This window comes from Triturus cristatus, chromosome 10, assembly GCF_964204655.1.
Source record: "Triturus cristatus chromosome 10, aTriCri1.1, whole genome shotgun sequence".
Classification (NCBI taxonomy): Eukaryota; Metazoa; Chordata; class Amphibia; order Caudata; family Salamandridae; genus Triturus; species Triturus cristatus.
In genome coordinates this window covers 767,328,980-767,349,733 of record NC_140593.1, presented here as the reverse complement: position 1 = coordinate 767,349,733, position 20,754 = coordinate 767,328,980, and the positions used below count along the sequence as shown (strand labels likewise).

The 20,754-nt window shown below is 42.4% G+C and overlaps 1 protein-coding gene and 1 long non-coding RNA gene across 2 annotated transcripts in view; one reads left to right on the top strand and one right to left on the bottom strand.

Annotated features, from left to right (window-relative positions):
• Positions 1 to 20,754, bottom strand: part of LOC146789978 (tektin-5-like) — an 881,871-nt gene that overhangs the window by 384,284 nt on the left and 476,833 nt on the right. The gene's annotated exons all lie outside the window — the stretch shown is intronic.
• LOC146789979 (uncharacterized) overlaps positions 1 to 20,754 on the top strand; it is a 110,528-nt gene that overhangs the window by 928 nt on the left and 88,846 nt on the right. The window lies entirely within an intron of this gene.

Below are 20,754 nucleotides of genomic sequence, written 5' to 3'. Positions count from 1 at the left end.
TTCGGGCCGTGGGCCAGAACCCCTGGTTCAACCACGCAAGGGGCCCAGATTACCTATTCCTCAGACTCCTTGTTCCAGCTCAGACCACACCACTATGATCAGACCACTACAGATCACTATGATCCTGAGTTTGTGATTGGAGATGCTATCATCATATGTCCAGAATGTAAGTGCATCCCACCATTTATAAATAAATCAAGATATGGAAAGGCTGGAAATGAAACCAAAAATATTGTTGTGGCATTAATTAATGCGCGTTCAGCTGGTAGGCATAGACAAGAAATAGCGGATGTAATCCAGGACAATAATATAGATATTTTATTTATGACAGAAACATGGTTGGACGATACCTCTGACCCGGAATTAGTGATTGCAGTCCCACCGGATTTCTCCATCCAGAGAATGGACAGGCAGGGAAAGAAAGGGGGTGGCGTAGCAATAATATCCCGGTCTGAGTTTCCTATAAGAACTAATCCTATTCACTCTTCGTCCTGTGAAGCTTTACATTTTAATATCCTGCTCACACCTACATTTAATCTCAAGGGCATACTTATATACCGGCCACCGGGCCCCGCAATGATTTTCTGTCTAATTTTAGCTCATTGCTGGAAACCCTAGCTATTGAAGACTCCTGTATGATACTAGGGGATTGGAATTTCCATTTAGATAAAACTGACGATATAGACACGCAAACGCTACGGGCAGATCTGGATGCCTTTGGCTTCTCTCTTGAGATTACCACATCCACACACTAGGCTGACCACACGCTGGATGCTATATTCTCTAATATCAATGGGCTAAGAATCTCTGATATTCTGCCACTTACGTGGTCCGACCATCATGCCATATTGGCCGGGATTATCATCAATTCTGTACATTGTAGGAAGCACGTGCCCAGAAATCAAGAGTACTTTAAAATGTGGAAAGATTTAGACTATGTCGCTTTTAAAGAGCACCTAGAAAGCTCACGTCCTAAGATTTCCCCAGAAGCCAATACAGCTGCCAATCAGTACACCTCCTGGATTGGAAATGCGATTGATACCCTTGTACCTATAAAATCTATATAAAAAAATAGGACGACACCATCTGCCCCATGGTTTAATGAGGAATTAAGAATAAAAAAGCAGCAATGCAGAACTCAGGAACGTTGCTGGCGTAGATCCTATGACACTGAGAGCAGAAGGAAATATAAAGACACTTTACACTGTTACAAAAAAATGATCAACGAGGCGAAGAAAAAGTTCTATGCACAACAAATAGAGAATGCTAAGAACTCGAGCAAACAATTATTTGGAGTAGTACAGCAGTTGGCAGGTAAAGTGGTAGATCTAGTCCCCCCCTCCTCGCAGAGCTTTTGCGACTCTCTAGCTAAATTCTTTTTTACTAAAGTAAATGATATCTATGTAGAATTCGCATCCAAGGATAATGTAGACAACAATTTTTCTAATCATGGGCGGCTGAACTGTTCCTTAGACCAATTTAAAGATATAAATACTGCACACATGAGGACCATCATACAGCAGATAAAATCGGGATCGGCATTGGATCCCTGCCCTCCAAAAATTCTTCTCCCAGTCTTGGAAACGATTATAGAGACTGTCACCTTAGTCTGTAATACTGTATTTAAAACAGGTACCTACCCAGATAGCCTAAAAAACACGACAATTAAACCTCTTCTTAAGAAACCCTCTTTGGACAAAGAGGAGCTTAAGAATTACAGACCTATTGCTGGACTACCATTCCTGGCAAAAGTGTTCGAGAAGGCTATAAATTCCCAGCTGGCAGAATATATAGAACAACATAAATTGCTGGACGACACACAATTTGGCTTCCGTAAGCTTCATGGCACGGAGACGGCCTTGATTAAAGCAGCAGACGACATTAGAGTCATCAAAGACCAAGGTGGGACAGCAGTTTTAATACTGCTGGACCTCTCGGCGGCCTTCGACACGGTCAATCATTTCATCTTGATTGACCGTGTCGGTAATCTAGGCATTCAAGCAAAAGCCAAGGATCTGCTCGCCTCCTTCTTATCAGGTAGAACACAGGCGGTAACGCTAGGCCCTTTTAAATCTGCAAATCTGGCGTTACCTTGTGGGGTTCCGCAGGGCTCATCCCTAAGTCCGACACTTTTTAATATCTATGTGTCGGACTTAGCTAGGGTGATTAAACAACACCGGATGAGCCTGACCTCTTATGTGGATGATACCCAGCTTGTGCTTGCCATTAAGAACGATGGGGAGGAGGTAGCGGCAAGGTTCCAGGATGGTATGCTGGCAATCAGAGATTGGATGGCAGAGAATTGCCTGAAATTAAATTCTGAGAAGACCGAGGTGATCATCTTTGGGAAACTTTCCCCAGGGTGGTCATCCGTCTGGTGGCCTCCATCCATGGGAACGCTGCCGACTCCGGTATCTAAAGTTAGGAACCTAGGTATCATCTTCGATGATAAACTTAATTTCGCCTCTCATGCAAATCAGATGGCCTCAACTGCATTTCAGAAATTAAGGATTATTAAAAAAGTCATTCCGTTCCTACCTGACAATGCGGCTAAAACAGTGGTGAGCATTTTAGTTCTCTCATCTTTAGACTACTGTAATGGCCTTTTTGCAAATGCTCAAACATGGGTGATAGCGAAAATGCAGTCAATCCAGAATGCGGCGGCAAGATTGCTTTCCAAAACCCCCAAATTTGCTTCTATTAGTCAAACCATCAGGGATTATCATTGGTTTACAATCAGGAATAGGATCAAATTTAAGACCTTATGTCTTACTCTCAAAGCCCTAAACAAGCAAGGCCCACAAGTTCTTCAAGATCAACTAACCTTATATCAACCCACCAGATCCCTAAGATCTGTGACTAGTTTACAAATCACTGTCCCACGCACAAAAACTGTGTCTTGGGGAGACAGACGTTTTGTGGTATCAGCAGCTAGAATGTGGAATATGTTACCACCACACATCAAACTAAGTCAAATTCTCCTTCAGTTCAGGAAATTACTGAAAACTTGGTTATTTAACCAATAATCATGCCTACTGTATCTGCTATATTTCATCCCTTCTGATTATTGCTGAAAGTCATAGCGCCAAGACGCCTACGGGCGAATGTTGCGCTTAATAAATTGTAAAAATAAATAAATAAAATAAATAAAGTAATGGGTAAAAGGAAAACGGGTCGCATTGACACCTTAGTCCAGAAAACGAGAGGCAAAAAATCACTGCTGACCTATTTGACTGGTGCAATGGGAGCTATTGAGGAGCAAATAAATACGGTAGAAGAGACCCATACTCAAGTGAGACGAGACATGCTAATGAGAAGCAATATACGTGCTAGCTCTCCCGATAAATCTGCCACTACAGTATGCGAGAGGCAAGCTGTTCAGGGTGCCTATAACGGGTGTATACAGGAGACCTCAGATCTTTTATATGTTTGTGACACAGAGGATGATTCCCAACCACCGTCGAAACGCTGTAAGAATCCTGATGTTGTGGAGGGGTCTCAAACAGCAAACTCTGTTGGGAAGAGCTCGACGAGCCTGAGTAAAAATCGATACCTAAGAAAAGGAAAAACCTGGGTAAACAATCAAAAACAGCTGTACTCAGAAGTTCGGTTAGCGCAGTGAGATCCATGGCGAACACACTAATTGAGGCCCAATCCAAAGAAAAAGGAAAAATCTCGAGAAAAATTGATGATTTATTTAACTAAGTGGCTGGCGCCTTAAGGAAATTAACGGATAGAGTGGCAAACATAGAGGGGTGTTTAAGAGGAGACATTAAGGCAATCGTGGGGGGTGAACGCGCAACGCACTGATAACCATCCCTGTAGTTCACTCTCAATCCCACAGGTAGCGTTCGATTACATCAGGACTGGAACCACAGAACCATCAAGCTCAGACACTATGAACAATGTTACCAGTTTGCCCACACAAAGATCAATTCTTCCTGGTAATAAATCGCAAGATAATAATTATCATATTAAGTCCTTAATAGAGAAGAAAAGATCTAATAATAGAACAGGGGGTCACCCAATTGGTACAAGGGTACCCTCAGCGAACCCGGAATATAACCTCCTTGACCTTCCGCCGGCGGCTACTCCATACATAATAATTCTAGCAAATGCCCCCTTATTGCATACATCTGTGCACAAAACAGGGGAGGGTCTTCGAAATAAATCTCTTCATTGGTTAGGAAATAAAACCGGTCTACTGAGGCTTTAATTAGAAAGTTAAAAATGGTCAGACGAGTTTCATGGGTGGGTAAGGGCCGGAAAACACTACAGGGAGATTGTATTGTCCTGACCTTCAGCGATCCTATGTTAGTGAATGCTGCACTTTTAAGGGCAGGAAATGCACGTTTTAATTACACTGATATTAACGTTTTACCTTTAGGTGCTTTTTATCCGCCCCTTGCTGTGAATCCTTTTAAAAATTACGCAAGGGATCCCTATGCTGACACTATGAGATCATGTAATGTCTCGCTTTACAATCGTTTCAATGTGTTAACCACATTGGAGGATATAGATTGACCAAGAACAGAGTATATGAGGGGCGAAGGCTGAATGAAGCTAGAATTACCATCGCTTCCAGATGACACCCCATACGAGCAGGACCGTGGCTTAGATATCATGTCTGATAATGGAATAGATTGCTATCTGAGCGTAGAGCATATAACTGAGGGTGCGGACAAGGATGAAAACTTTTTAACTTCTGAAGGTAAACCTGAAATTAATTCTAACTATGTAGAAATCCCAATTATGGGTGGGGTTAACTCTCATGGAGAAGCAATAATCAAGATGGCCGGAGGGGTCCTGCAATGGAAGACATAGTGTTGCAGGGATTCTGCTCATGCACAGAACTATGCGCAGGAAACCAGGACCTCAGTGAATTGCGGTGTACCAAAAACTCACCTCAGTACCCAGAACCCCTATCCGACTAGCATCAGTGTCTCATTCGTTCTCCGTATCATCTCGAAGATACCAATGATTAGACAACCCAGAACAAGCGACTTAGAGTACTCTCAGGAATGGTGGGAATCAGAAATACCTGTTCGTTATTATTCTCATATCAGTCCACAACAAGAGTAATCAGAAACACAGTATAGTTTAAAATGTTTATTTTATAAACTACGAGTCCCACACAATCCCATCCAACACAGGCCAGGTAGTAATATTTACAAAAGTCTGGTCCCTTTTCATGATGTGCGATGAGGAGTGGGGGGCCAAAGTTCCATCAATTAGTCTAATTGCAGATCTCTCGGTGAGATAGTGTCCATTAACAATACGAAAAAAATACCACTACAAATCCAATGGACATAAACAAAAAAATACTTATGAGCGTCAGCCAAATGTAAGTCCAGGGGGGGACTAAAAAATGTCTCTTAAACCAAGTAACAAAAATAGAAACTTTCAATGGGGGATTGGAAGTCATTAAGGTAGTGTTAAATGAAAAACGTGACTGGTCAACTGCAGTTGATTGTAGACCAGGCAACAACACATCTGAGGGATAAGCATACTCAGTATCTTCAGATCGACCACCAGCCAGTGGAGGCAGCAAAGGATTAGTAACTGTATGCATCCCGATGGCAATGTCAGGCCTGGTTGTAGACGCCGGAGCCAAAACAGAATTTCTCAGCATCGCTAGACAAGAGACCGCTGGAGTCATACTAAGAAGAATCGGCCACTCGCTGTAGTTTGACATTGTCAATGGAGATGTACCTGTTATCCTTGCGACCAGGAAGTGGGGGTAAAATTACTATTCTTGTACCCTGCACGCCAAGCACTGGTACTGGTGCACGATAAGAGGGGTCGAACTCCTTCTTGTTCTCCACCTTCTCGCGGACCAGGTCACCAACTCGAGGTAGCCAGCCGACTACCGGAATCTGAAGCGCAGCATCAGTTGTGGAGGGCAAATGTTCCTTTGCAAGACTGTCTCTGGTCTCTTGTAGATTCTGTAATACAGCACAGTGATCATCTACGTCAAAGGGTGCGGCTGACGCCGCCATGTCTAGACCATCACGGTCCGGGACAAATATCTTTATGCCAAAGAGCATTTCGTATGGGGTCCGCCCACCCAGAGACCTTCTAGGGAGATTATTAAGTGCACGTTGTACGTTATACAGATGGGCTAACCAGTTCCTGCCAGTGCCTAAAACCCTAGCTGTCAGGGATTGCTTTAAGTCACAGTTCATTCGTTCCACAACACTATTGCCCTCAGGCCGGTATGGAGACGAAAATTTGACTTGGACCCCCAAAGATCTCATGGCTTCTTTGTACGCCTTAGAGGCGAATGCAGGACCTTGGTCAGAATGAAGGGTTCCACATGCGAAAATTCCCACAAAGACACGCAAATCCCTGATGACAGTTCGAGCATCAGCACTCCTTTGTGGCCATAACCAAAGAAAACGTATGCACAAATCCACTGCAACTAAGATGTACTTATACGCAGTATCAGAGGAGAAAGGACTGCAGTGATCTAAATAAACACACCCAGTGGTTTATTAGATATATACAACTGCGTTTCTGGTGGGTGCGCGACAGTCGAAGGTTTAATCTGCTGGCAAATGTCACAATTGAGAACATAAGCACAAGTCTATTTATACAATCCGCGTCACCAGTAACGTTGTTGTGGGAGAGTAACAGTCGCTGAAACGCCGGCATGAGCAGAGGCCATACTTTAGTGAGCTGCTGTTATCAAGGAAAGTCTGCAGTCCGCGTTGGGAATCAATCTGTCACCGTCGTTAATCCTTACATAGGGAACTTTATCAGGACTTAAATGATAAGAGTACCTAGAAGGGAAACCTCTAGGGTAATTACTTCCCTTCTCTGTTGCAGCAATAGCTGCCAAGATGTCATCATCAATCTTACTTTTGGATCTTGTAACTGCTGCTACTAGATATGTCGCCACTGCTGTTTTCGCTGCTTCGTCAGCTAAGCTGTGTCCGACAGCGTGGACACCAATTCGCTGGTGCCCAAGAGTTTGAATTACATTCACGAGAGGCAGATTCTGTTTAAGTTCTGCAACTCTAACCCAAAGCATTTTATGCTTAATTGTGCTACCCTTGGAATCACGATATTCATTTTGAGACCAAAAGAATAAATTGTCATTAAAAGATTGAACACTGTAATACAAGTCAATATAAAACAATCCGAAAATGATAGTGGAGCCTTTTAACTACCAGCACCTAAATGAATATTGCTCCTAGATTTAACTCCCTTTTATACTTTCGAGGGTGTATGTGCACACGGATCAGCACCCACCATCACAATGCTCGTTCCTACAGGAACTCTATAATTTTTTAGAACAAAAGCACAGGTGCACCATACTACAACAAGCAAATTAATTAGAATAACTGTAAAGTCCAAGTCCAGTTGATAAAAGCGATGAGAATTCTTTTTAATTTTATCTCTTTATTCCGGATTTGTATGGTGTAAACATAGAGACACAACACAGCCGACGCGTTTCGTCCTGATACAGGACTTCTTCAGGGCTTTTAGGAACATATAAAAATACATATATAAGATCACTTACAACAATTAAAAAACATTGGACATGGACTGATACATATAAAACAAATTCCAAACCAAAAGGTTATATTCTATAAACTTGGCCTTAGATCTTGATAGTAACAATCTTATTATTTTGTGTATGACATGAACAAAGAAACCTACAGACAGACGGTCATTTAGTTTTTATATCATATACATGCAGGATTGCAAAGCTCTCTAAAGCCATAGTATGAGGACATTTTTCTTTTTATATTATTATGTGATGTCATAAGGACTAGTAATTCCTTCGGGATTGTACCATAACATGCTCTTTTACATTATTCTTTTCATTCATTACTTTGTTAAGTCAAGAGGTGACTGCCCAGTCCTAGCTATAATATACCCGACATAGGCAAGGTTACAATAAAGTTGTCCCTTAATTGAAAGTTGTATTATCAATTTATATCAATTTAGAACTAAAGAAGAGACAGAAAATGAAGAAAAGAGAAAGAAATGTACAAGAAAACGAGAGAGGTGACAAAGAGAAGGAGGGGAGAGGGCAGATGTAAATGAGATGCCAATAATGGCTATCTTAAGGGGTTAACTTCCATAGATCATTTTGCATCTTAGATATGTTTGAAAGAGTTGGTTGGGCCATATATAAGTACCGGTTTAGTTGAGATAATTAAGCTCATAGATACAGGGTATTATGATTGTATCTATCCATAACACGCTCCTATTACATCAGACACAGGTCCTGATTGAATACGGAATAAGGTATGAGATTTGTACCTACCTCTGTATATAAGTCAGAATATCTTCATACGCAAAGAAGGGTAAGAAAAATATGATAATCTTAATGATAAAATTCCATCCAGACAGATCTACAATATAAACAATAGTACAGTTGTATTCATGACAATTACCAATATTTCATGGCGAAAGATTTTTTAGGAGATGCTATAACATAAACCCATCTATCAACAGTTGAGGATCCATCCAATTGTGGATCACAAGACATCCTAAAGCTAACCTTATCATCCCATGCGTATTATCTCCAAAACTCCACCATTTAGTAATTGAAATGGACAAGGCAATCAGACCCACAGGGAGAAAGAGTTAGAAGTCCTTGAGGGAAGCTCCAATCCAACGTATATCAGTCTATATATAGATCATAAAACGTTGGCCCAATATTCATAACCGATTAGTATTTTCCCAATATTTATAACCAATTGGTATTCTATGTGCAGAGAAACTCCCTGCAGGCAGCGCTTTATAATGGGTATGCCATACCTTCATAAAGTTCTTCGCATATACAGTCCTAATGAGGTCATCAGGTTCATAGATTAAATATCTGAGTTACTTAGAACATTATTAAATGGACCTGGAATGGAATAGAAATGGGGCTATTCAAATTCAGTTTACATGCATTTTTATCTCCAACATAAACCCCATATATTGACCCTGGAATTCATATATCATATCCCAGTATGAAGGGGTTATATATTCAGACAATACAATTATGTTAGTTGTATCCTCTTTCCTACAATATGCAACCTTTAACAAGTTGGAAGTTCCCCAAGTTGAAATGTTCAGCATTCACCTCAGCCAGTATATATAAGTACATCTCCACACATATTTTATATTTCCAATACGGTTCCAAATAGGATGTATAGTCTTAAAATAACAAGTCATAAGTAAAAAACAGACCGAGAGTTTCCATCACACCTAGAAGTCACTAGGCAACTCAGAACGGACAGAAAACAAAACGAGAACAAATTCCCGGGTTTACACCTACCATCATTCAGTAGTCACGGTCACCGATAGAGTACAACGGCAAGGCTTCCTTCAATGCAGCATCACTATGAACGCCATAAACCTGTTTAAATAGTGCGGGACAGTTGCTTAAACCGGTACACCTGTGTCGGGTGGATGCAATGCGCCCAAGGAAGATCACATGATTTGTCAAGGGAAGCTCGCGGCCATCTTGAAATGTATGTATTTGGCTCAAATTACATTAAAGTTAAGACATGATTTGACTGCTAAGCGTGCCAGCTAAATAGCTCAAATCTAAATATAAGAGAAAATAAAACGAAGTCCGTAACCTCATGCAGCATGTTGAAGTGCCCCTTATTTTAATCAGCGACCATATACAACAGTTTTTAATGAATTTTCCTGGCGATCCCATTTTGCAAGGAGGTGTGTATATTTTCTTGATCCAATACTACTGATACGGGGGAGCTGAGTTTTTGGGCATTAGTATGACAAAGTCATAATAGAATGTACTTCGCGTGTTGCAGTGAAATATTTGTCAATAAAGACATAGCGGCCATCTTGGATAGGTCTCAATGCCCGTCCTGGATATAGGTAACTTAAAATTTCAAAGAATGAAAGACACAAATTATCTCTAAGATATACAGATTTACTCCCTTGTATTAAAAGTCCCTTTGTTCTCAAAATCTGATTTCTTGAAAATTGGCCTGTTTTTAATTTATATAAACCAATCGCAAGAAAACAGGGGTTTTTTCACTGTATTAACGTATCGATGTAGAGAAAAAAAAACAGGAGGGAGAAAGAGAGAGAAGGGGAGGAGAGGATCAAGGTAAATGAGAAGACAAGGACAAAGAAAGTTAATTACAATCATAAGGTATCTGATATTCAGTTCTGATTGTAAAACAACATATACAGTATTATGCCTGAAAACTAATTCACAAGTATATAATGCATGCAAAATGAGAAAAATTATTATTAGATAAAAGTAGGGGATAATGAGATATGGTCAACATTATAAATAAATATGAGCCCATATTCATTGATATTAAAACCAACAGTACATTTTTGAGACATTGGATAAACGTCAATCTTTGTGTGGAATACATTGCATGGTCAACAGTTTGTTTGTGACCATTACCCCTTAAGGACTTTGTGTGCGGCAACAGGCTTTAGTCTGTAAACAGATAAATCAGAGGGGCAGAAAAGTATCAATATGAGTAAAAAGACAGGAATGAATAATCAAGCATGATCCCATACTTGTTCATACTGTCAAGGCATTTCTCTCTGTACCCATGAAGTTCATATTCTACTAGTTTCTAAGGTGACTTTTCATAAAAAGGAGTTTGTTTGTGACCATTACCACTTAAAAGCTTTATATGCGGCAACAGGCTTTAGTCTGTAAACAGATAAATCAGAGGGGCAAAAAGGCATCAGTAGGCGTAGAATCTGTCACAAATGGGTCAGAGTGTCAGCAGTATAACGTACCCAAACCACTAACCTGAGCCGGCCAGCAGGAACGATGAGAGCGTTGCCTATCCCTTTTCTTCCCTCTTCCGCTAACGCTCACCGCGGACAGAAAGCCTGCGCAGTGTACGGAAGCAGTCGGGGGAAAAAAGGGGGAATTAGAAACATAAAGGTGTGGAGGCACCAGAGGTCTTCTAGGGGAACAGTTGGTCAAGGACTGGCTCAGTAAGGTCTCCCGGGCTGGGCCCTAAGGACAAGAAAACAGAAAGCTATAACGAGAGTATGCTATATGCAGGCAATCCTCATGCCCTAACCCCACAGCCCGGTACTCACGGTGGTTCAAGCCTTGACTCTAGCAGTAAGGAGGCTGCGAGATCACCCATCGGTTAGAAGGCATTATCCTCTTTACTGGCGGGGCCCCTATGCACCTCTCCCACCACAAACCAGGGTCAGGAATGAATAAGGAAGGTTGCCGCCTTTGTCAGTAGGAAAAAATAAAGTATAGTAGAGAGAGGACAAGGGAGGGCTCTTTGTGGCCCCCGACAATCCTGCGTCTTGCCTCTCGCCTCGCTGCTAGCAGCACCGCTCTGTCTGAGGGTGAGGCTTCCCTCACGCGCTCTACCGCTGTTCCATCACAGCGAGAGCGTGTATCATCCCGGGGAGTAACAGCTCTTTTTCCACTGCGCCCGCCCGCTATCTTACTGCGGGGGCGCCCAAGGAATTGAGAAGCTCTGAAGCTTCTCCATCGCGCTCGACCGCTGTTACGTCACAGTGGGAGCGTTCTGTATCCGGGGAGTTTCCGACCTTCCATTCCGCGACTCAGCACGGGTTTCCTGGAGGTCTCACGAAGAAGGTAGTCTCTCGCTGACGTCCCAGTAGGATTCTTCGTAGGCAGTGGACTTGGGGAAAAAAGGAAACCAAAAGGGAGGTCCGGCGTCAGTTACCTCCGAAGACAAGTAGCATCCGCACTCTCGGCGTTCTCGGGAGCGGATCAACGCAACTAAATTCGTAACTTTGCTCAAAATTGTCAAGAGCCTCCTAGTGGGGGAGGCGGTCTTTTATACGCACTTGAATGACGCGAGTCCTTCCGGCTCGCCCCAGGGTCTTCTGGTTGATGTAGTTTTCGAGCCATTTTCGGGTGACCGCGACAGAAACACAGGGATGAATAATCAAGTATGATCCCATACTTGTTCATACTATCAAGGCATTTCTCCCTGTATCCGTAATGTTCATATTCTGCTGATTTCTGAGGTGCCTTTTCGTACTGAGGAGTCTCTGCTCATGGCCAATACCATAAGGAAGCATTAGTGAACAGTGATCATAGATAACACACAGGCTGTATGCACATGTTAATATGCAGGCAAAGTCAGTGGTTGGTCACAGGATCTACTTCTTACAAAAAATAGTACATCTCATCATCACTATTGTGACCCAGGTCAACACTTCGCAACCTACATATCCAGCCAGCTTCCTTCCTTCTCAGAGCCAATTCCCTATTTCCACCCCTTGGGTGAATAGGGACATGGTCTATCCCTATAAATCAGAAATCTTCCTCTTTTGTGTGGTTTTCCTGCATATGGAAGGTGAGAGGATATCTAAGGTCCCCATTGCGGCGTGCTCATACATGCTCCTGTATTCTTATCTTCAGGGATCTGTTAGTGCTACCCACATAGATTTTATCACATGGGCAGCCTAATATGTAAACTATATATTTGGAGTTGCAATTTATTAGATGTTCTATCAAATATTTACGTTTTGTGTTAAAACAGAAATCTTTAGTCTTGTTTCTTCCTATTTTACAAACAGTGCACTCTCTACATGTATAGAATCCTGTCACAGTCGGGGTAAGCCAGCTTTGTTTTATTTGTTGTGACATAGCTAGGACATAGCATGTCTCGTAGGTTTTGTCCTCTTTTGTATGTCAACTTTGGTTTCTTATCCAGGATTCCCTGTAAGCTTGGTATCTCTGCCAGTAGGTGCCAATGTTTTCTAAGAACATTGTACACCCTACTGCTACGATCATTAAACTGTGTACTGAAAGAAATGGGGGCTTGTTTAGACCTTGTACCTGATTTCACAATTAGAGTGGCTGTTCTTGGTGTCTTTCTTACTCTTCCATGTGCACTGCTCAATACATCTCTGGGATATCCTCTCTCCAGGAAACGTTTTTCTGTTTCTCTAAGATTGAGCATGAAGTCCTCCTCTGTGCTACAATTCCGACGCATGCGAATCATCTCTCCATAAGGGATGTTCGTAATTACATGTTGTGGGTGTGTACACTGGAAATGTAATGTACTATTACAAGAGGTAGTCTTCCTGTGTGTGCGACTGTGGATGTGATTATCCTTTATGAAAAAGGTCACATCCAGTAAGTCGATTTCTTCCAAGCTGAAATTGATAGTAAACCTTACATTAAACGGATTGTCATTGAGGTAAGTATAGTACAACATGAGTTCAGGGGCAGGTCCATCCCAGAGTATAATAACATCGTCAATGTGCCTGCCCCAGAAGATTATATGTTCCATCCATGTTGTTGCATGGCGTCCCCAGGCATGCTCCCGCTCAAACCATCCCATAAAGAGCCCAGCGTAAGCGGGAGCAAACCTGGAGCCCATCGCAGTGCCCTGAATTTGATGGTACCAGTTGGAATCATGAAGGAAATAATTTTTGGACAGGATGATATTGGTCATCTCCAACAGTATCTCATTGTGGGAGTAATGATCTGCAGTTCTTTGTCCCAAATAATGTTGTAAAGCCTTCATCCCAAATTCCTTTTTAATACAAGTATACAAACTTGTTACATCCAGTGTAACAAAGAACAAGGTATCAGACCATTTGAAACCCTCAAATTTACTCAGGATATCCTTGGTATCTTTTATGTATGCTGGTAAATAAATTTTGCACCAGGGCTGGATATAGCGGTCCACATATTCGGACAGTTTTTCCGTGGGTGAGTTAACCCCAGAGATAATCAGGCGGCCCTTATGTGTTTTGGGCAATACATAGATACAAGGAAATGATGGTTCCACGACTGTAAGGTATCTACATTCTTCTTCACTTAAAAGACCTACCTCCCGCCATTCTACAAGTCTCATATTAATATGAGCAGTCAGAACCTTAATGAGATTTTCTGATATTTTAGTGTAGCAGGTGGTGTCAGCTAGTTGGCGATCTATTTCTCTCATATAGCTTGTTTTCTCCATTATGACCACATTTCCCCCTTTGTCAGCTTCACGTATGACAATAGTGGGATCCGATTTTAGGCCCTTTAGGGCTACATTCTCCTTAGCTGTTAAGTTATGAGTGTTATGATTGCGCTTATTAGCACTAGAGGGGTGTTCCAATAGATGATGAAAGCCTCGTGTTACCTTGTCACAAAAGATATCTATATTGGGATGTGTACCTATTGGGATGAACTTTGATTTTGGTTTTAGGCCACTATCAATCGATACATCTTTCAAAATTTCAAGTTCATTTCGTACGCAATCTATATCAATCGAAGTTTCCAATTCAATAGACATCATAGTTTGAATTGCTTTTATTTCATGTACAGTATGTGTCGAGGGAACTATTTCAATCAAAGGCTTGACATTAGTAGAGGGATTTCGCATGAAGTGATCCTTCAGCTTTAATAATCTAGTAAATTTTGACAAATCAATAAATAAATCAAAATCACCTCCCAGCTGATTTGGTCAAAAACCCAATCCCTTGCTCAGGACTGACATATCATCATTAGAGAGCTCTCTTTTGGATAAGTTCACAATCATCACTTCCTTAATCCCTGTCTTGTCTGCCTCCATTAATTCCCTGTCTTCTTTGATCTGGTGGTTCTGGCCACCAATTCTGATTTTGCTTTTTTGTTGTTGTTGTTTCTGTTTCTATTTCTGCCATCTCCTCCCCCCCCCCCTTCTTGTTTTTGGTCTTTGGGTGTGGATTTTGCACTTAATCTCAATCGTTCCATTTCCAATAAAAAATTATTGGACCTATTTTCAGTCTCTACCACTCCTACTGAATCTTCCGTGGCAACTGAACTTACTGCTGATGAGAGTGAGGTTGTGCTACTGGCAGGTGTCAAATCTGAGGTATCTTCCCTTGGTCTTTTACCTTCACCAGGCGTCTTGATGTTATCGTATCTATGGGAGAAGGGGTAAACTCTCCCATCTCTATAATCCTTGTCATCCCTTTTGATTTTCTTGACCTTCTTGTCTCTTAAGTACATCTGGTACCCTTCAAGGATCCCATCTAAAATGGCATAGTTTTTTTTGACAGTTTCTTTAAGTTCTGACAGTTCTATCTCCTTCTCGAGTTCCTCAATTTCTTGTTGTAATTTTACTCCCTTGTTTTCAGCATTTTTTATCAGAATACGCATCATATTAAATGATGCATTTCGAAGCTTTCCCTCCCAGTCCTCCAATTGATCCTTATCCAACTCCTCAAAAGTGGGGAAAATTAAAATTCTGAGGCCCCGGGGTATCTTTTCATTTTCTATATACTTTTCCAGAGTGGTGCCATCCCACCATCTGGACATTTCATGTTTTTTTAACTTTTCTAGTCTTTGGAATTTTGCTTTTAAGCCCTCTGTTGCTTTTGTTCTGAAAAACAGTAATACAAGTCACTCACTATAAGAGTTGTAACTCGTGGATCAGCAAACTCCAGTGCAAGCACAAGAGCACGTAGCGCCGCCAACTGTGCGGTACAATCACCCAATGACTGCGTATGCATGACTTCAGACTTGAATTCACCATTCACGAAAGTACCAGCTACAATTGCGCAGGTGGCCGAGTAAGCATGCCTTGATCCCGTCGCCGGTTGCGCCGAACCGTCTGTGTAAATAATACAATGGTAATCTTCAAGCGGGCGCAAAGACAGAGGAGCTGAATGAACAAATTCATACTGCAAGTACTCCTGAGTCTGCAATGAGGCATCAAAGATGTATGTGACATCCGGTGATGTCAAGGAAGTGGCCCATTGTATCCAACGTGGATTCAAAGCTTTAGAATTAGGTACACTGGCTTTCGTTACTGCCTCTAGAGCAGGATACGGTGTGACAACCAACATGCGTTTCCCTTGCGACAGTGCTCTCTCTTTAAGAATTGCCATCTGCACTGCAGTCAAAACTGTTTCCACAGTGGAAAAGCGTATTTCAGCCGAAGTGTACAGGTGTGATTTGTAAGCAATGGGGACTGTGTCGCCCTCATTGAACGTTAAGTACGTGAAACCCTCTGCGCCAGGCACAATTCTTATTACGAGGTTAGTGTGGTTATCACGCGTCAGTAAGTATTTCGAAGCAAGAAGGTCAGCCTGCAAAGATTGCAAGATAGCTGAATGTTCTGGCAGCCAGCTCAATTTGGAAAAATTAGGTTGTACCAAGGCATATAGCGGCTTGATATGCTGGGCATAATCGGGAATGTAAGTACGCCAGAAATTTAGAAAACCCAGCAAAGATTGTAGTTTTTTCAGTGTTGTCGGAGCACGCAAACATGTGCACTTCTCCAGGAAGTGAGGTACTAATCCTCGACCTTCATTGTTGAGCTCGTAGCCCAAAAACAATACTGTATACTCTGCAATGTGTGGCTTTGCAAAGTTGAATTTGTAACCAAAGCCCGCAAACATTACTATGATGCGTTCAACGCGACACAGATGCGGCCATAATTCGTCGTCTATGAGATAAATATCATCAACATACGAGTACGCATCAGGGTCAATGCTCTCTAACAGAGAGACTACACGTGCGGCAAAGACGCCAGGGCTGTTTTTATAGCCCATGGCTAATCTTTTAAACTGTTTTTGTTTGCCGCCAGAAGTAAAGGCTGTCCATTGACTACTAATAGAGGACAGATTATGACTGAAAAAGCCATTGGATATGTCAAGTGTGGTCTTAAACCTTTTTCTCACGAGACTATCAACGAGGGCAGAACTGTGGGTATTCTGTACAGCACAGGTCTGACAATGAGAGTTCAAATGCCGGTAATCCAAAACCAGGCGGTACGACCCATCAGGTTTAGTTACAGTGAATAAAGGATTATTCATGGGTGACACACATGTTTCAATAACACCTTGATATTCCAATTGTTCAAGGATTTCTGCGACGTGAGATCTAGCTTCGCGGTGCATTGGATATTGGGGTTGCGGCTGGGGCATAGACCGTAAAGGAGATAATTTATCCCACCCAACCTGAGTACGGTACAAAGCCGGAGGAAGCACCTCAGCCCATTCCTCTGCAAAGTTCTGAGCCTGATCCTTTGGCACTGTGTGCGCAAAGGATGGGAGGATTACCTCCTCCCCTCTAGGAGCGGCCAAAACGAAAGCTGGGGGCCAGTCCGCCTCAGCTAATAGAATATCATATGTAGAGGTCAGATTTTCCCAAAAAATCCATTGTATGGTACGTTTTATGTCACCTTCTATTAAAAGGACTATGTCATATAGTCTGTCAGGGGGAGCCACTCTAGTATCCGCAGTTTCTACAGTAATGAACGTGTCAGTTGCTGTCGCCTCCAGATATGGACGCAGTGCTTGCCGCACTACTGTAACCTCCGCTGCGCTGTCGAGCAGCGTTAGTGCCCATGTCAGGTTCCGAAGCTGCGTTCTCACTATCTGTGGCATACCTCGCTGTTAGTGCAGCAACTTTCTTCTTCTGAAACGGGGGATGTTGACGTGCAAACTCGTCCTGCTTGCCTTTACCGTCAGGCTGACGGGGTTGCTCACGTCCTTGTTGTGCACCCCGACCTTTGCCACGTTCTCCGCCACCGGACTGCAAGGCCGATATTTCCTGTGAAGAACGAGGAGAACGTTGTTCAGTAACCTGAAATCTATCACGTGACCTAATTTTAGTGCGATCGCACAAATCATATATGCGTTCACTAGTCGCTTGTACCAGTGACGCGGGACGAGACCCCTGTGTCTGTTGCTGCTTTCCTTGTTTCTTAGTTCTCCAATTCTGTTTAGGAAAAGCTGGACGATCGTCTTTGAAAGACGAACCCACCTTAGTTTGCTGTTGCACATCTGCAATTTGAATAGTCGGCTTAATCCCTAAACTACTGTGGCCTATTGTTCTATATGCCTCCGCAATAATTTTAGGCAACTCTCGGGGTTTATCGACGTCGTCTACGAGGGCTAGACCATTCGCCACTTGAAAGTGAACCGCATCCCCCTTGAGATTATCAAGGATGAGAGTGGCAACCACGTCGAACACACCGACAAGCCTCATTCCCAACTCGACTGCCGCCTCCGGACCGTGTTGATTTTGAACACGTTTGATCACGGAAGGAAATACGGCCATAGATCGGGTGGCAAAGCACTTCGAGTAGACCGCTGCAAAAACCTTACCCCAGTTCTCACAATCGGCCACCTCTGGGACTAAGTCTTTCTGCAAACTAATGGTGAGTATCCTGTGTTTCTTCACAGGAGTAGAGTGCGGAAATACTGCTTCCAGCTGGTCAAATTTCTCAGCAAGCCAATAAGGCAAATCGTCCTTATTCTGGGGGCGCTTGCCCATCACCGAATTAACCATGACGGGACTAATAACAATCCCGGCCAGACCAGCTGGCTGCCCCGCAACAACAGGTGCCCCGACCTGCACATTGCGTGAAACGTATTGCACTAAAGCCCGATGTACTGTAATCAGGGCTGTATGGAGTACACGTAACTCATCCACCGTAGAATGGACAAAGGGCCCAAACGAACCGGTGTAACCGTGTGGGGGAGGGCGCCATTAAACCAAATACGATACTGCCAAGCCAAAATAGGAATCTCCTGCATCCTATATAGCGTATAATTCGCTGGGATCTGCGTTGGAGTATAGGAGTGAAACGTACTATCGTCCGCATTCACCGCCAGCATAGTAACCCAAACATAAAACAACTCGTAGGGATATGATGCATCGGCACTCACCACAAAGATAACAGCCATCCCATCGTCAGGCACCCTGAACTGCGTCAAATGACGCCGGAGAGGTGCGCGGCTATGCGCTGCAATAGGGACCGCAGCCATAAGGACACAGAGAAGAAAAACAATCTATTATAACAGTAGCACAAGGGTTCAAAATAGAAAAACCTTTTTAATTGTCAAGCTTGATTGAACCTATAGTGTAACTATTAGGTAGGTCAAAACCGTCACTCCTGCTATCCGGAAACAAGAGTGAGGGCGTCGTGGACTAATATGAGCACTACTAAGGCTTCTCAAATCATAAGACCAAACGTTAGGTGAGCCATTTTGCAGGGATTCTGCTCATGCACAGAACTATGCGCAGGAAACCAGGACCTCAGTGAATTGCGGTGTACCAAAAACTCACCTCAGTACCCAGAACCCCTATCCGACTAGCATCAGTGTCTCATTCGTTCTCCGTATCATCTCGAAGCTACCAACGATTAGACAACCCAGAACAAGCTACTTAGAGTACTCTCAGGAATGGTGGGAATCAGAAATACCTGTTCGTTATTATTCTCATATCTGTCCACAACAAGAGTAATCAGAGACACAGTATAATTTAAAATGTTTATTTTATAAACTACGTGTCCTAAGATGCAGTACTTTGACTAACATAAGCAGACAAATGATTAAGAATAAAACCATCAGCATTGTTACAATACCATAGAAAATGAAGGGAGAAATCATGTTACAAATGATAGTTGAATACAACCACCCTCCCTTCGCTAGTAAGCTAGTATTATAAAACTAATAGAAGGTCTCTAGGTTGAATGGGGAACCCCATACCGTAAATATCAGCTTAGGCGAATCACATCACAGGATCAGCTTTGCTCTGTGTCTGGAAAAGGTCTTCTCCAAAGTGTCTATCTCATGCATGCAAACTGCAATATTAAAGGTGCTCGAGTTTCAGATATTTGCAGCTGTGTGCGTGTTATGGCTAGAGCGTGGGTCGATCAACATGAATTCAAAAGCATACATTGTTTGTTGGCCCTGACTGTTGCTGCACACAATGTTCAGACCAAGGTCGCGGTGCACGTCTAGGGATGTGAACAACAGACCATTCTCATGTGAAGAAAAAGCAAGCAAGCAATTTTCATATAATAACATCTATCTACAGTGTCGTGTGCAAAAGCAGCAAAAGTGGCAAGATGCCGTTTTAATTTCTAAGACGCTTATGCTAATACTTTTCTGGAATATTTCGGGCCTATCCACTAAAGCGAGAGATACGCAGTGGTTAACCTTTGTAGAAGAATATTCCATAATCTGTCTACAAGAGACCTGGACAGTTGAGGAAACACATGTTAATGGTTTTCGAACTTTCCATACACCAGCAACCATCAGTGAGCATAGGCGTAATAAAGGGGGACTATGTAACTATGTCTCTAACACGGCAGGGGTGACCAATTCGAAACTCTTGATTGAGTCTGATTATTATCAGATCCTATTAACGAATATGGTAGGAGGATATGGTACAGCGTTAATCAACTTCTATAATAACATATCTAAAACAGAGATCACGAGGGCATTAATGACTTTATGCCAAACACTGAGTAATTTAGAAGATAAAATGTCTGGTGATTTGTGTATTATTTGGGGTGGTGATTTTAACTGTTTTTTATGCCAACACAGTCAACGGGGCATTTGTGGCCTAGGTAAGGACAAAGAAGATGTGCTGGCCCATTTCTCACACACAATACTGGGGGATTTGTTGAATGAAATTGTTTTTCAGTTTGATTTGGGATATGCTAATGAACTGTGTATGCCCCTTGTACCTTTTGAGCCTACTTTTAATGGTAGGGGATGTAATTCAATTATTGATTATGTCTTAGTGTCCAATAGGGACTCCGCCAATGTCCGCACTTTTGAAACCCATGGTCTTATAATGAGTGACCAATATCCTATTAGTATGGTCCTCAATTTAGAGAGGTCAGATAGAATTAGGAAGAAAAAGGACTCGCACTATAATTTTAACATTAACCTTTCTAGCATAAATGGGTATTCAATTAACTGGGCAAAAGTGGATCCTGCGGTTTTTATTAAACAACTTGTAAATAGGACTAGTGATGACTTTGAAGTCTGTCTTTCCGAGGAAAGGAATGTTGAAGAAGT